Source organism: Bos mutus, chromosome 19 (genome assembly GCF_027580195.1).
Source record: "Bos mutus isolate GX-2022 chromosome 19, NWIPB_WYAK_1.1, whole genome shotgun sequence".
NCBI lineage: Eukaryota > Metazoa > Chordata > Mammalia > Artiodactyla > Bovidae > Bos > Bos mutus.
In genome coordinates, this window is record NC_091635.1 from 36,287,428 (window position 1) to 36,294,544 (window position 7,117).

General features: G+C 50.8%; 1 pseudogene; it reads left to right on the top strand.

Annotated features, from left to right (window-relative positions):
• The first annotated feature begins 3,800 nt into the window (after positions 1-3,800).
• On the top strand, positions 3,801-4,741 carry LOC102283816 (protein phosphatase 1 regulatory subunit 14B pseudogene; annotated as a pseudogene).
• The last annotated feature ends 2,376 nt before the right edge of the window (positions 4,742-7,117 follow it).

Here is a 7,117-nt window from a genome sequence, read left to right on the forward strand (position 1 = left end):
GTTCCCAAGGTGGAGGGGAGGAGGCTGGGGAGAGAGGCCTGGTCTCAAGGCTAAACCAGGCCCCTTCTGTCCCTTTTCATTGTTTAATTGAAGGACCCCTGGGGCCACCATAAGCTGGAAGAGGCAGAAGAGAGCCCTGCCCACCCCTGGATTCAGACTCTGGTCTCCAGAACTGTGAGAGGCAGATTTCTGTTGTTTTAAGCCCCCCAGTTTGTGGCAATCTGTTATAGCAGCTCCAGGGCTCACACAAGAAAATAAGTTATGCTTCATAGTAGAAAGTGCTATCAAAGTGGCATTCCTGTGAAATAAACCCTAATACAGTGGCGCTAGTGGTAAAGAACCTGCCTATGAATGCAGGAGACCTCGGTTTGATCCCTGGGTTGGGAAGATTTCCTGGAGGAGGGCATGGCAACCCACTCCAGTATTCTTGCTTAAAGAATCCCAATAGACAGAGGAGCCAGGTGGGTACAGTCCATAGGATCACAAAGAGTCGGAGATGACTGAAGGGACAGCTTCACTTGTGAAATGACAGCATGGCTCATGCGGTATAGAATGTATGAAGTACAAGTATGCATGTTTTGGTGGTGAGCACCCCGAAATCATAACTGAAATGTAAACTGAGCCCTGGAGAAACTGTTCTCAAACTTTACCATTTTCTCCTGTGGCTTCTCCCCTGGCCAAATCCACCCCCTAGTAGAAACAAGAACACCAAATTGTGTCCCAGCTGTTTGTAATTGTCTTTTCAAGCATCTAGATTCAAAATGTATTATGTACAATTATGTCTTCAATTGCCCTGTGAAAATTACTGCAATGCAGAATAATTTCCTAGACACGGAGTTTACAACTTTGATGAGAGATGATCCAGGCAAATATTGAATCTGCAAAAAATGTCAATTACGGGCTTGATAATATTTGTTTTGCCAAAGAGAAGGAGATAGAGATGCTTCCCTTTGCGGGAGAAGTGTGTCATCAAAGTAAATGTGGATTTGAAAAGCAAGCATGAAGCTGCATGTATTGGGGAACTGGAGGGAGGTAGCCGAGCTGTCATGGGGGGCAGGGGATATGCCCTAACACACCAGGAGGGTGGAACCCCATGTTCACTCCCTGCTCCCAATGTGCTCTCGGACCTCTCTTCCCGCGGGGCCCCAACTTCCACTGGGGGTGTCGTCAGCGTGCTCTTGGACCTCTCTTCCCGTGGGGCCCCAACCTCCACCAGGGGTGTCGTCAATATGCTGACCTAGTGGTTGAAGCTGACAAAGCCTCAGAACAGGGCGGTTGTTATTGCAGATGCTCCTGCTGGCAGCAGGCAGATGGGTTGATGGTAGTAATGGGAGCCATCTCTCACATAGGCAGTGGGTGCCCAATAGGGATCCCTGCCCTGGGGAGGGTCAGGCTGGCCCTGCCCCTCCTCACCTCTGACCCTCGATCCCCAGCCTTTGCTCTCCAACCAGCCTAAACTCAACAGTCGGGGTCTGGCTCCATCTGTTCCAGCTTTGATGGATTATTTAGGTCGGTGCCCTCCTTCTTCGGATCTCTGAAATCTCACATATTGCTCTTCTCAAATAAGGCTGATTTCTGCCCATCAAGTTTTGGCTTTAAATCCTACTGTCCCTTCCCTACCTCAGTCTAGAAATCAAGTGTGGACTATTGCTTCTTTCACTCTACTTTCCCATGAGAACAGTGGAACCAGCCGAGGCACAGAGGCCTCTGAGTCACTGCGGAGAGGAAGACAGAGACAACGAGGAAGTTCCATAGTCCACTTTGGTCCGAAGGTAGTTGCTTCAACCTTTACCCTTCCTAGGCAAGGCAGCCCAGAGGTGCTGTCACTGCTGTCAATCAGAGATCATCAGGAACTCAGCTGACTCATCACAGTGAGAGAAAACACCTGTCTGCCCTGGCAGAAGCTGACTTCCTACTTCTACTGGAGAACAGTGCCTTGTGTAGCTCAAAGCCAGCCAGCATTGTCTCCTGGTTTCTTGATTCCTCGCCCCCACCCCAATTTTATCTTTGTTCCTTGGTCCACTTCAGAAATCAGGGGTAAGGATGGTAGCTTTTTGAAGGTTCTCTAGATTGTTTTCGGAGAAGGCAATGGCAACCCACTCCAGCACTCTTGCCTGGAAAATCCCATGGACGGAGGAGCCTGGTGGGCTGCAGTCCATGGGGTCGCGAAGAGTTGGACACGACTGAGCGACTTCCCTTTCACTTTTCACTTTCCTGCATTGGAGAAGGAAATGGCAACCCACTCCAGTGTTCTTGCCTGGAGAATCCCAGGGACGGTGAAGCCTGGTGGGCTGCTGTCTATGGGGTTGCACAGAGTTGGACAGGACTGAAGCAACTTAGCAGCAGCAGCAGCAGCTAGATTGTTTTACTAGTGAAACACTGTATCATATGAAACAACTTTATTTCCAAAGCCCTCTGCTTGTTGTAATAGTTTCCTACTGCTCTTGTATTCTGAGTTTCCTGTGGCTGCTGTAACAAATTTACCAATAGTAGAAACATATTCTTCCACAGTTTTGGAGGCCACAAGTCTGAAATGGGTACCACTGGGCTGATGTGAAGGTGTGGGCAGGGCTGTGACCTCTCTGAAGGCTCTAGAAGGATCTTTCCTGCCTCTTCCAGCTTCTGTGACCTCGGGTATACCTTGGCTTGTGGCTGCATCATTCTGACCTCTGTGTCCGTCTTCACATGGCCTTCTTCCTAAGTGAATCAAACCTCTCTCTGCTTTCCTCTTCTAAGGACACATGTGATGGCTCTCAGCGCATATCCAGATAACCCAGGGTTATCTCCCCATCTCAGGTCCTTAATGGGGGAAGCTGATGGGCTGCCATCTATGGGGTCGCACAGAGTCAGACACGACTGAAGTGACTTAGCAGCAGCAGCCAAGATTCTTTTTCCAAAACAAGGTAATATTTGCAGGTTCCAGGGATGAGGACCTGATATCTTTGAGGGCCAGTCTTCAGCCTGCTACATGATGTACTGAATCACTGGCTGTGGTGATTTACAATATATATTTATTCTCTCACAGTTCTAGAGGTCAGAAGCCCTTAGTCTTAAGGAGCTAAGATCAAGGTGTGGGCATGGCTGGTTTCTCCTTCTGGAGGCTCCAGGAAATAATCAGTTCCAGGCCTCTTCCAGCTTCTAGAAGCTGCCATTGTTCCCTGGCTCATAGCCACACCACTCTAATCTCTGCCTCCAGGGTTCCAGGGTCACATTGACACCCTGTCTTCCTCTTACCAAGGGATGGCATTTAGAGCCCAATCCTCTCCCCATCTCAAATTCAGTAATCCCACCTGCAAAGTTGCTTCAGCCATACAAGGGGACACATTTACAACCTTGGGGTGGGGGGGTCTTTCAGCTGACCACACAGGCCCCTCCCCTCTTGCAGACGACAACCCTGCTCCAGGAGAAACCACCATCTCCAGTTCTGATGGTTCAGCAGGTAAAGAATCCGCCCGCAATGCAGAAGAGATGGGAGATGCAGATTTGATCCCTGAGTAGGGAAGATCCCCTGAAGGAGGGCATGGCAACCCTCTCCAGTATTCTTGCCTGGGAAATCCCATGGATGGAGAAGCCTGGAGGCTACAATCTATGGGGTCGCAGAGTCAGACTGAGCGACTAAGCACAACAGCACAGCCAGTTCTGTGCTGTTTTACTTGTCTGCATCCAGGTCGGTATGCATCCCTGAACAGCGGGTTCCTGAGTCTGCCTGCTTTGAGCTTTGTGCAGAGTGAACTGCACGTGGGTCTGCTTTTCAGTAACTTGCTTTCTTTGCTCAACATGTTGATAACTTACAGTGAATGATGTCGGATTTGTGATCTCGGAAGATTTAGCTTCGGGACCAGTGACCAGGCTTGATCACTCAAGAGCTTTTGTGTAGCAGAGTTTTATTAAAGGGACAGAGAAAGCTTCTGCCCGGGGGCTCTGCATGCTGCAGCTGCCCCCAGGCACCCCCCCTCCCCCTCCCCGCCACTGCCCGTGCCCCGGAGCCGAGCTCAGGAGCTAACCCGAGCCAACCGCCCAGAGCTAGCGTGGGGTCAGGGAGGCGGCGGCGCAGGGAGGGGCCAGACGCGCACGTGACCCGCGAGGGACGCGTTGGCGGCCCCGGCCTCCAGACCGGACTGGGGAGTGGCGGCCCAGGGCCCCGCCTCTACTTTCAGAGTCACCCTGGGGCTGCAGGTGAGGGCCCGGGCGGCGCGGACGACGGGGGCCCAGTGAGGCGCCAAGGGAACGTAAGGGTCAAGTATGACGGTTAGGAGCTACTGAAGCGCCTCAACCTGGAGGAGTGGATTCTGGAGCAGCTCACTCGCCTCTACGACTGCCAGGAAGAGATCCCGGAGCTGGAAATCGATGTGGATGAACTCCTGGACATGGAGAGCGATGATACCTGGGCTGCCAGGGTCAAGGAGCTGCTGGTTGACTGTTACAAACCCACTGAGCCTGCTGGACAAGATCCGGGGCATGCAGAAGCTGAGCACACCCCAGAAGAAGGGTCGTAGACCCAGCTGAACGGTGGCTCCACAGGACAGTCTCTGCCCGCGCCCCCCTCCCCGCCCCGACCTCGTAGCAACAGCAATACCAGGGGGCCCTGAGGCCAGGCCTGGTGCCACGAGCAGGGTTCCCCGTGCCCCTGGCCCAGGGGCCTCTTCCTTGCCCCCTCAGTTTCCCATTTTTGGGGTTTTTTTATTATTAAACTGATGGGACTTTTTGTGTTTTTATATTGACTGTGGCGTGGGCCCTTTAATAAAGCTAGGATACGCCTCTGGCGCAAAAAAAAAAAAAAAAAAAAGAGCTTCTGACAGAGACATCAGAAGGGGGCCAGAGAGTCTTGCTGCTGCTGCTGCTAAAGTCGCTTCAGTCGTGTCCAACCCTGTGCGACCCCATAGACGGCAGCCCACCATGCTCTGCCCTCCCTGGGATTCTCAAGGCAAGAACACTGGAGTAGATTGCCATTTCCTTCTCCAATCCTGGTCTTATCAAGGCCTTATATACTTTAACCAGACCCACTCCAACAACATACATCTTAAATTAGCAAGATGAGAACTAACAATAGAAAGGTCTTACCAGACCCACTCCCACAACATACTTCTTAAGATAACAAGATTAGTCAGAAGGTTCTTGTTAAGGAGAAACATGTCCTCGAGCAAGATACTTTGTTATATTGACTAATACAAAGCAGTTTAGAAAAAAAACAAAAAGGCTGTCCTTTTCTCCTCCTTGAGACCCCTGGACCCCTTCCTCCTCTGGGACTCCAGACTTATCAACCTGCCTAGGAATCGACTCTCTTGATTAGATGTTCATCCACGTGGACATAAGGGGCTCTGGTGCTTGCTTCTTGCCTCTCTGGTGTTGCCTATCTGTCCATTAATGGGTAGATGGAGTGCTTGCTTCTTGCCTCTCTGGTGTTGCCTATCTGTCCATTAATGGGTAGATGGAGTGCTTGCTTCTTGCCTCTCTGGTGTTGCCTATCTGTCCATTAATGGGTAGATGGAGTGCTTGCTTCTTGCCTCTCTGGTGTTGCCTATCTGTCCATTAATGGGTAGATGGAGTGCTTGCTTCTTGCCTCTCTGGTGTTGCCTATCTGTCCATTAATGGGTAGATGGAGTGCTTGCTTCTTGCCTCTCTGGTGTTGCCTATCTGTCCATTAATGGGTAGATGGAGTGCTTGCTTCTTGCCTCTCTGGTGTTGCCTATCTGTCCATTAATGGGTAGATGGAGTGCTTGCTTCTTGCCTCTCTGGTGTTGCCTATCTGTCCATTAATGGGTAGATGGAGTGCTTGCTTCTTGCCTCTCTGGTGTTGCCTATCTGTCCATTAATGGGTAGATGGAGTGCTTGCTTCTTGCCTCTCTGGTGTTGCCTATCTGTCCATTAATGGGTAGATGGAGTGCTTGCTTCTTGCCTCTCTGGTGTTGCCTATCTGTCCATTAATGGGTAGATGGAGTGCTTGCTTCTTGCCTCTCTGGTGTTGCCTATCTGTCCATTAATGGGTAGATGGAGTGCTTGCTGCCTCTCTGGTGTTGCCTATCTGTCCATTAATGGGTAGATGGAGTGCTTGCTTCTCCTCTCTGGTGTTGCCTATCTGTCCATTAATGGGTAGATGGAGTGCTTGCTTCTTGCCTCTCTGGTGTTGCCTATCTGTCCATTAATGGGTAGACGGAGTGCTTGCTTCTTGCCTCTCTGGTGTTGCCTATCTGTCCATTAATGGGTAGATGGAGTGCTTGCTTCTTGCCTCTCTGGTGTTGCCTATCTGTCCATTAATGGGTAGATGGAGTGCTTGCTTCTTGCCTCTCTGGTGTTGCCTATCTGTCCATTAATGGGTAGACGGAGTGCTTGCTTCTTGCCTCTCTGGTGTTGCCTATCTGTCCATTAATGGGTAGATGGAGTGCTTGCTTCTTGCCTCTCTGGTGTTGCCTATCTGTCCATTAATGGGTAGATGGAGTGCTTGCTTCTTGCCTCTCTGGTGTTGCCTATCTGTCCATTAATGGGTAGACGGAGTGCAAGTCTTCCACTGATGGCTGAACTCCCTGGCCTTGCTCAGTATGTTTTATCTTTAAAAGAAACTCTTTAATAACCCCTCAGAAGACAGACAACTCACTGGATGCCCAGCCCCCAGTGGAGACATACTTGGTCACAGGGACACAGACAGCATTCCAAAAGCATTCTGAGAAATGTTTCTTCCTGGGGCCTACGCTGTTAAAACGTTAGAGGGTGTTTTTCCTCTTAACAAATAGAAAGCTGGGTTTTAATACAGAACAGATTGGTGCCTGTTGGGGGGGCTTTGTGTCCTGGGGAGCCCTGTGACTCTGTAGGAGGTTCTGCGTGTCCTGAAGGGGGCTTTGTGCCTTGGGGGTTCTGTGTCAGCTGTGTGTCTGTGGGTAGCTGTGGGTCCTGGGTTGGGGGGCAGTCTGTGTCCCTGTGGCGAGGTTCTCTCTATGGGGAGGTGGAGGGTGGGGGTGGGAGAGTCTAGACATTCGTTTACACTTGACTCTTGAACAACACAGGGGTTAGGGACACCCGCCTTTCACACAGCAAAGAAATCTGCGTCTAATTTATAGTCTTCCCTCTTATCCATGGTATCTACGGTTCTGCAGCTGCGGATCTAACCAACCAGGGTCGTGTA